The 10,496-nt window shown below is 49.0% G+C and overlaps 1 pseudogene; it reads left to right on the top strand.

The window, feature by feature from the left end:
* Positions 1 to 8,801: 8,801 nt before the first annotated feature.
* On the top strand, positions 8,802 to 9,885 carry LOC105822486 (annotated as a pseudogene).
* Positions 9,886 to 10,496: the final 611 nt, after the last annotated feature.

The raw sequence follows: 10,496 nt of genomic DNA, 5'->3' as shown, positions 1-10,496 counted from the left end.
CCCACACATCAGATGATGTGCTTCATCAAGGCAGGGCCTAGCTCTGGATTGTGGATTGCAGAATGGCTGATGCCACAGTACTAAGACATACAGTGCATGATTCAGGACTGTCAGTGGGATTGAGAGAATGGAGACCACACCCAGTTTAGTGAAGGACAAGGAATATTTACTGAGGGACTGACTTTAGAAAATCAAAACGACTGAGCAAATCATAAAGGGGTTATTTTATGTTAGCAAGCCACAAATGAACAGCATGTGGGCAACCATGGCAGCCAGCCAGGCCCAAGGTCTGGGCACAGGAGTGCGCGTGTGGCAGAGTCTCCAGACCTCGGCTTTCAGCACACACACCCGGTTGCCCTTCTCCATGTACTCCATGACCAGGGAGTAGTTCCCTTCTATGATGATGCCCCGGAGTTTCACTGCCTCAGCCTGTTCATCATCTTCCCCTCCTCAAGGAGGGACTCGTTGTACCTCTGGGTGGGAGAGGAGCCATGCTGAGATGAGCAGAGCCGGTGCCCCAGAGCCCTGCCTGCACCTCCCGTGCATCACGTCACATGTTCTGCTCTCTTCCAAGCACAGACCATGAGCCTTGGAAGGCAGAGTGATTTCTCAATCATCTTTATAGCCCTGCTGCCCAGTAACTAATGTTGCATGCTCAAGAAACGCAAAACTAATGAAAGAATGAATGAATAAAAATACGGAACATCACTAATGTATCCTGAAAAAAGATTGTGCTGTAGGAGTTCTAGGTTACAGTGAGCTATGGTCTCACACTGCACTCTAGCCTGGGCAACAGAGCGAGACCCTGTCTCTAAAAGAAAAAGATTGTGCTGGACAGTATAGTGAGAAACACAGCCTCTCTCCAAACCACTCTTATAAGGAGGGAGAGAGGTAAAACCATCCCAGCGATAGCTTTGAAGAGGGAGGGAAGTTCTTGGAACCTCTCAGAAATAAACCACCTTTTTTTTCATACTCAGGGCTGGTCCACACCAAAAATGTGAAGCGAGCAAATCTTCACTGATCCCTCCTGTTTTCTTTTCATCGTCTGCCTCACCAATCTTATCTTTTTGTCTTTCTCAATTTCCTTCTCCTTCATTTCTCTTCCGTTATTTACTAGCTGTGAGCTTTTCACTACACAGCGGCAGAATCCCCATCAGTGATAATAACAGATATCATCATTACCCCTCACGTCACACGAGGGTCTGTCCCATTCTAACACTTGGCAGCTCTCATCCCCGCGCACAGCCACACCTCCACAACAGCCACTTTCCATGGCCAGCTCAGAGCTGCGCCCACCCACCTCTGCTTCAAGCTCACACAGTGCACTGGGGCCCCGTGTACACCTTTTTCATTATCACGAGTCCATGGGTTCTACAGAAACACAAAGTCACCTTCCCGAAGCCTCCGCTGTCCAGATCTTCCCTCTCCGGGAAGTCACTAGATTTCATCTTCATGTCATCCAAGGATATGTCTGGTTGCCTTCTGATGCTCAGAATGCCCAAAATTACACTATCCCCCCACCCCACTGCCCTTAGAGCTATACCCTGTAAAAAAAACCCACAGGCTATCTCAGGGGAAACACACTTTTACAAAGTTCCACCACATGCTTGGTGTGCCTTTATTTTTTCAGGATAGACTTATGGCCTCTAAAATGAGCTTTTTAATATATATTTCTAAGAATTACAGAAGACCATGATCTTTATTACTTTAGACTTTTCATTTCTGACAATATGAAGCACTGGAAAAATTTTAAAACCCTCCTGCACAAAGGACCTGTGTGCGTTGGATAACATAATACAAACATCCATTCAAATGCATAGCAGAGCTCAGTAAGAAGGAAAAGAATTCTAGAGACAAAAAACAAACAGGGAACCAGAAGTGAACAGTGGCCCACACGGCAGCTCTGTGGGGCACTACCAATGTCACCATCCAGAAGTTGAGGCTTAATGCCAGTCAGGGACAGGAGCTGAGGTCAGGGCATGCAAGAGAAGAGGGCTGAAATGAAGACTCCTCCCTTAACATGGCACCCCTCCAAGAAAGGATGAACTATAACAAAAGCAGCTTACCAAGAAACAAATGTATTGGTCTTGGACTGGGCTTGAAGTATTAAAAAAAAATCTTTGCGAATTCATAAGCTTAGACCTGTCTTCAAATAGATTTGGACTTCGAATTGAAGCTCATTAAGAGGAGGCCAGGATCCTCCAAAGTAAAAACTTTTATACAGGAAGTGCTCACAGGCTGATGATATCCTGAGGTTATAAGGTTAAAGCAAGCATAACACCCTTGACCAGATTTGCCACCAAGTTGTCAAGTATTTGGGATTTACAATCATGAAGGATGTAGGGAACTTGGACATGAGAGGAAAACAAGCAGTCTGCTCAATCCAGAGGCCCACCACTCGACGACAACTGTGAGAATTCCTGGGAGCGATTGGGTTCTGTTGCATCTGGATATGAGGGTTTGCACTAATAGCCAAACCACTCTATGAGGCTCTGCGAGGACCCGAGACACAAGATTTAGAGTGGGGAGAGGAGCAGGAGGAAGCTTTCCGAGACTTACAAGACCAGCTACATCTTTCCCAAGCCCTGGGACTGCTGGATTATACTAAAGACTTCAACCTGTTTGTCAACGAAAGAGACCATGTAGCTGTGGGGGTTTTGACTCAAACTGTTGGGCCATGGCAGAGGCCAGCAGCCTACCTGTCTAAGCAGCTAGATACGGTAGCATCCAGATGGTCCTCATGTCTTAGGGCGTAGCTGCCACTGTTCTCTTAATCAAGGAGGCAGACAAGTTCACCCTGGGCCGGCACACTCGAGTTCATATCCCACACACTAATACAGCTTATCAACAATCTAGGGCACCACTGGCTCTCCAGCAGCTGGTTGGCCCAGTACCAAGGGTTACTATGTGACAACCTACAAGTAACCCTGGAAGCTGTACGGACCCTAAATCCTGTGACCCTCTTGCCTATCGACCCTGGACTCCCAGACCATGATTGCCTTGAGGTAATAGAGGAAGTTTATATTAGCCGACCCGGTCTAAGAGACACTCCCCTGCTGAACCCAGAATTAGAGCTGTTCACAGATGGCAGCAGCTATGTCCAAGATGGACAACGAAAGGCGGGGTACGCTGTAACAACCAGAGACAAAGTTGTTCTAGCAGAACCTTTGCCAGTAGGATGGTCTGCACAGAGGGCAGAATTATGGGCCCTGGTACAAGCACTCAAATATGCAGAGGGAAAAAGAACTAACATATACATGGACTCAAAATATGCCTGGAGTACCTTACATGTACATGGAGCCCTTTACCAAGAAAGAGGACTACTAACAGCAGAGGTAAGGAAATAAAGAATAAGGAAGAAATTCTCCAACTGTTAGAAGCTGTATGGAAACCAAAAGAAATAGCTGTAATACACTGCCCAGGCCACCAAAAGGGAACAGATCCAGTCACCCTCAGCAACCATCTAGCGGACCAGACAGCAAAAGCTACAGTGAGAGAGAAAACTCTCGAGCAAGGCACACTGAAAGTCAGTAAAACCCTTCTAGCACCAGAGTGGCCTAAACAACCTAAATACAGCCCAGAGGAAGAGGCCTGGGCGGAAAGAGAAAAAGCTCAAAAGACCAAGATAGGGTAGTGGCACCTACCAGACAGTCGGATTTTCATACCTGAAAAGCTGGCCTACTCAGTCACCTCCAAATATCATTCACACTCACACATGGGAAAGACTGCCCTAACCACCCTACTTAACCGACACTATTACATCCCCAGACTCCCTTCTCTAGCTGTGACCACTTGCGCTCGTTGCCAGACATGTGCCAGGAATAATGCAGTTGCATGACCCAGGCCTGCTCCAGGTATTCAACATACAGGAACATCTCCCTTTGAAGATATGGAGGTCGATTTCACCGAGGTAAAACAATGTAAAGGAATGAAATACCTGTTAGTAATGATATGCACCTTCTCAGGATGGACAGAGGCTATCCCTACCCAAACTGAAATGGCTAAAGAGGTGGTGAAAATTCTAAGAGAGATCATTCCCCGGTGTTACAGGCTGCCACTCTCAATTGGCAGCAACAACAGACCAAGCTTCACAGCAGAGATCACACAGACTAACTAAAACATTAGGGGTCAGATAGAAACTCCATACTGCTTATAGGCCACAGAGTTCAGGGAAAGTGGAGCACATGAACCGGACCCTTAAAAACACCCTTGCAAAGCCATGTCAAGAGACAGGTTTACCTTGGATAGACTTACTTACTCTAGCATTGCTTAAAGTCAGATGCACTCCAGGGCCAACAGGATATTCACCCTTTGAAATCTTATACGGAAGGCCCCCTCCCATAATCAAGCAGCGTAAGGGAGACATCACCCAGATAGGAGAAAAGACCCTACACACTCAACTTATTTCTCTATCCAAAACACTGAGTCAGATTCATCATAATGTTCTAGAAAAGATCCCTATAGCAATGGGGCACCCAGTCCACTCATACCAGCCTGGAGACTCAGTCTGGGTTAAAGACTGGAAGAAAACACCACTAGAGCCCACCTGGACAGGCCCCCACACTGTAGTCTTAATCACACCCACTGCTGTTAAAGTTGCAGGAATAGCATCCTGGATTCATCACACAAGAATAAAGAAGGCCACATCTGAGGAAAACCGGGACACCTGGACAGTGCAACACAACCCCCAGGACCCACTGATGATCCACTTCTGGCGTAGCAGCAGCCCAGCAACCATGCCAGAGGTCACCCAAGCCGAATGACCAAGCCAGCCTATTACATTGCCATTGGCCTGTTTGGACTATTGACCCTACTACTGGGCATTAGTCTTTACTCAGTGGCCCCAGAGGACTGGGGGCCAGGGGAAAGACTGTTATTAGTCATCTTATATTGGGCTGTGGGAGGGTTCCTTTCCTGGTTACAATGTTGTTCCCCATTCTAATCCTTGCTTGTCTCCCATTTACAGTCATTAATAGCCCCCTCCCTTGCCCTCAAGAATGTACAAAAGATGTCTGGAAATACAAGGGTAGGCCTGACAGTGATGACAGCTATGGTGGCACCTATAAAGCCAAAGAGTTTCTAGCCTACACCATCCTAGAAAGAGTTTGTTACATAGACCCACAGATCTGCACCCAGGGGGGTAGAAGATATTGGACAGGTACTATAATGAAAGATGGGTGCAGACCAAACAAAGGTGACAAACCAAAAAAGGGTGTCAGGGTCTGCTGGACATATGCTCCTGGGCTCCTCAGTGGAACTCGAGACATAGAAAGTACAAAGCATATGTCAAAACCAGCTTCAAGGCCCCAGGTTACTGCTTCACAACTTCCAGATCCCCCGAGTATAATGAGGCCAATTTCGGAGCCCCTGGATACTACTCCACAGATAGTCAAGTTTCTCAACACCACCCTTAATGCTTTGCCTAATCACACCCAATGTTGGATTTGTTTGCCCCTCCAAAGACGTGTATACCTTGGAGTCCCTGTCCCCTCGGGTTGGAACAATTCCATCAGTTCCACCACTAACCCCAGCAAGACACACCTAATTGGACCAGTGGCATATAACGTCCATCTGGCTAGAACGTCCAATGTCACCTGTCTTCTCAACCTGAAAGAAAGTGAGCCTATAGGGACTCTGCCAGTCAGTCTATGCAGCAACAACCAAACTCTCAACTCTAGTATACACTGTCCAAGAGAGGGCATGTTCTTCCTTTGTGGTAGCACTGCTTACTTTTGCCTCCCAGTTAATTGGACTTGGGTCTGCACCCAGATTTTCCTTACCCCAGATATCACTATATACACCACTCCTCAAACGGAGAAGGTTTTAAGCCCCCACCCAAGTGTCCAGGAAAAGCGAGCAGCTCCTTTACTTATACCACTCCTTATGGGAGGAGGCATCGTAGCCGGGGTAAGGGCTGGATTTGGTGGATTAGGGACTTCGCTACATGTCTACCAAAAGCTATCTCGAGAATTAAACGAAGACATACAACAGGTAGCAGATTCCCTAATAACCCTCCAAAACCAACTAGACTCATTAGCAGCAGTGATCCTCCAAACAGGCGAACTTTAGACCTTCTCACTGCTGAAAAAAGGGGGACCTGCATTTTCTTCGGAGAAGAATGCTGCTATTATGTAAATCAGTCAGGAACAGTAACGTCTAAAGTCAAAGAATTAAGAGAAAGGGTCCAAAAGAGAAACAAAGAATTAGAACAAACATGGAGTTTTAACTTAGGACAACGGACCCCACGGTTATTGCCACTGGCTGGGCCGCTGGTAACAATTCTCCTCCTTGTCACTATAGGCCTATGATATACATAAGCACATTATCACCCAGGAAGTAAATTTTATCATGATTTCAATTTACAAATAAAGAAACTAAGATTTGAAGTTAATTGATTCACCTAAAGTGGCAGATCCTGGAATGAACCCTTTGTCCTGACACCCAAACTTTCACTCTCAGTTATCTAACACATGCTATTTCTCTAGATAGCAAACATTTTTTGTCTTTAGAAAAATCCAGATGCAAAGACCCCATCTTACAGCCTTACTCACCTATATTAAATGAACATGCTATAGTCAGAAACAAGTGGAATGTACAGAATAAATTTTAAAAACATAGGAAATGTATGGTTAAAAGTCAGCATTCTACAAATACAGTGAATGATTTTTGCCAAATTACGTCCAACCAAAGTATGGGAAGTGATGTATTTTTTTCAAAATTTTGGATCATATTATAGAATATGTTATGGATTAACAAGCACCACATAGTATCTTGCCCAGTTTGGAAGCTGGTATTTCAGGAATTTTTCTTCATACTCGTTCAGATTCACAATCCTGAAAGTACTACATATTTCTGGGGCTCAATATACTGCAAATAGAGGAAAATTAAAATTAATCGTTTTTGCTGTTTTATCAGGAAAAATAATGATGGTACACTCCAAATTTCATTTGAAACAAGCCTAGTCTTCACTTTTGGCTGCAGAAGAGCTGCTGTATAGCACATTTCTAATTGATCACAATTTCCTCCTTACTCAATGTACCTTCCTGGCAGTCAGAAAATGCGGATGAGTACTAAGTCACTACACATTAATTTCAAAGTTCACTCCATGCCTTGGTTTCTTCAAGTGCAAATTAGGGAAGAATTAATAGTGGTCTAAAGACATCAGGACGTCAAAGTTCCTTGATTAGTACAGCCTCATGCATTTCCCAAGACAAACAAGAGGTCTGATTGAGGAACAGCCAAATGATCACCAGGAGACAAAGAGAAATGATCGACTCCAACCTCCTCCCCCACCCATCCTTGTGACACTGTCGAATGCTTAGGAGAGAAGGACACAGCCTATCCACTTCCGAACCCCGTAGAGTCTGTAGCACTTCTTGAAAGCAAATGCCACAGACGACCAAAGAAGCCTCCTAGAGTTATGATATTCATCCCTTTAGCCGCTGTTGATCGCTCTTTTCCCATTTGCTAGCTAACGTCAAAGACCCTGCAGGAATGCTTCTGATGGTCTTCACATCAAAGCTGCTGCGGCCCCAAGTACAACACTAAGAGGCCCTTTCGATAAGTTAAGAAGTCCCATTCAGGGACATAACTGTGTTACGGCAAGAGCACGCACTACTTTTACTTAATGATACTGTAATAACCCATCATCCCTACCAAAACGACGACGTTAACAACGAAGCCTCTATTCCACCGACACACACTGTAGTCGTGGCCTGAGGGCAGGCCTCTACCCTCCTACCGACAGGCGCCTGGACCTCCAGCAACAAAGGAGCGTCCGGGTTCCCGCCGGCGGCTAACAGCCAGCAGCTAGACTGCGGGGAACGCCCGCGTCCCGCCGCCACCGACTTCCGGAAACAGCGCAGACCCTGCCCCCCGCAAGCACGCCGGGACCCGGAAGTCCCCCTGCTCCCCGGAAGCCAGCTCCCATGAGCTCGGCGGCGGCTACGACCCACCCGCAGACTCACCGGAGCGTTACTTTCATTTCCGCGGCAGATTGCCTGAGGTCCAGGTCAGTGAGGAAGCGGCGGCGGGAGGTTAGGAGTTACTCCGACGCCGCGGCAGCCTCGCGGAGCGGGATGGGGGAGGGCGCCAAGCCCGGACGAGGGGCTCACGGGGACCAAGCTCAGCGGACTCGGGAGTGACCGCCCAGAGCCCGCCCGCTCACCGTGCCGGCTCCGTGGCCCCGTTGTCCAGCCGCTCTCCCTTGGCGTCGCCCGGACAGCGGCGCTCGGACGCCGCAAGATGTGGCCCGCCGGGACGGGGGGCGCGAGGGCGTGGACTCTCGCTCTGGCTCGTCCCCCTACGCCAACGGGGCCTGTTCCTAGGTTTTAAATCCCGGAGCTCTCCTGCCCGTTAAGGGAGCACGCTTTTACTTTGTTTTCGAGCGAATCGGTAGGCCTAAAAAAAGAGGAAACAAAAACCTCTGCTGCGAGGGGAGTCAACTTGGCCTAGCAGAAAGCACTGGGTGGGTTACAGTGGGGACAACTGCCTGGGAAAATTCGGAGCTCTGCGGGGTAGCAGCGCTAGAGCCACAGGCAAATTACATTCACCTCCCTTCCTCTGCAGAGTAGGGCTACAAGGAAAGAAGTGTGATTATTGGCCGGAGTTTTCCCACTCTTGGCGGGACTGTTGCTCCGCCACTGACTCCTCTCCCGTCTCCCGGCCTTTCCCTGCCCCCTGAGTGGCCGCAGGGAGTCGAGGCCTGGCGATCGGGGTACCCTGAAGGGCCGCTGCCTGAGGCGGGCCGTGGCGGACCGGCGGACCGGCGGCCCGGCTGTGGGCCCGCGGCGGGCCGAGGGATGCGGAGCCCCAGCAGGATCCCGGTCCGCTGGCTCCTGCAGTACGCCGCCCTCCCACGCCGGGCCTAGCTGCCGACTGGCTGGGCCCTGCCGCAGAGACGACCGGCAGAACGCGTCCCCGCGGGAGCGAGGCGAGCGGTGGTGACGGCCTCAGGCACCCTACTCCGCGCCCATCTAGAGCGCCACGGTCCGCCCGCAGCCTCGGAGCTGCTGGAACCCGGCGGGTCCTTGGCGGGCGGTCCAGGAGCGGCGGTGGTGGCGACGGCGGTGTGGTGGTCGGCGAGGCCGACGGGAGAAACTGGCGCTGCTGCTTCCTCGGCAACACAGAGCCTCTTGCTGGTCTGCGTGCTGGCCGTCCTGTGCTTCGTTTCCTTGGCCCAGCGCTACCTTCAGCATCTCCTGCTCTGGGTGGAAAGCCATGACTCGCTGCTGCAGGTTCTGCTGTTCGTCGTGGGCTTCATCCTGGTGTCTTTCCCCTGCGGCTGGGGCTACATCGTGTTCAACGTGGCCACTGGCTACCTGTATGGCTTTGTGCTGGGAATGGGTCTGATGGTGGTGGGTGTCCTCATCAGCACCTTCTTCGTCCATGTGGTTTGCAAGTGGCTGCTCACCACCTGGGTGGCCGCTGGGATCCAGAATAGCCAGAAGCTGAGCGCTGTTATTCTCGTCATGGAGGGAGGAAGTGGCCTCAAAGTGGGGGCGCTGGCCAAACTGAGCCCCATACCTTTTGGGCTTCAGAATGCAGTGTTTCCGATTACTGATCTCTCATTACCCAACTATCTGCTGGCCTTTCCAGTTGGACTGCTTCCTACCCAGCTTCTGAATTCTTGGGTACCACCTTGCGGACAATGGAAGATGTCATTGCAGAACAGAGTGTTAGTGGGTATTTTGGTTTTGTTTACAGATTATTGTAAGTATAGGCCTCATGTTTTATGTAGTTCATCAAGCTCAAGTGGAATTGAATGCAGCTATTGTAGCTCGCGAAATGGAACTGAAAATCACTCTGGTTAAAGGCAATCAACCAAATACCAGGGGCTCTTCATTCTATAGCAAGAGGACCCTAACATTTTCTGCTGGTGTGTGAACTAAAATAAAATTATAAGGCTGACCCCCTCCCCCCTACCGGCCGACTAAATGGACCCCCTCGTGGCCAAAGGAATACCCTAAAACTAAATTGCCTGCCAGGAGGAAGGAGGTCAGACATGCCTTATCATGCCCCCCTCCCTTCTTGGCGACATCCTTTGTAACCCATTAACAGGCCTAAGGGTATGCAAGACAAACCTGCAGGTCCTCAATTTACACAACAAATCTATGTCCAGTGGCTTATCTCTGATAAAGAGCTCCTTGCTTTGAAACATTCCAAGCCTCTAGACAAAGCTTCATGTCTTTAACCAATTACAGGCCAAAGAATCTTTTAACCCACCTATAACCTGTAAGCCCCCCCGCTTCGAGATGGCCCACCTTTTTGGGCCAAACCAATGTATGCCTCCCACGTATTGATTTATGACTTTACCTGTAACCCCTGCCTCCCTGAAATGTATAAAACCAAACTGTAACCCAACCTCAGGGAGTCCACTGCTCAAGGCCTCTTGGGAGTGGCTCCGAGTCATGGTCCTCAAATTTGGCTCAGAGTAAATCTCTTTAAAATTACTTTACAGACTTTGGTCTTTTTTTCCGTTGACAGGTGAAATCAGT

Source organism: Propithecus coquereli, unplaced genomic scaffold, assembly GCF_000956105.1.
Source record: "Propithecus coquereli isolate 6110/MARCELLA unplaced genomic scaffold, Pcoq_1.0 Scaffold617, whole genome shotgun sequence".
Classification (NCBI taxonomy): domain Eukaryota; kingdom Metazoa; phylum Chordata; class Mammalia; order Primates; family Indriidae; genus Propithecus; species Propithecus coquereli.
This window is presented reverse-complemented; position numbering and strand designations above follow the sequence as displayed.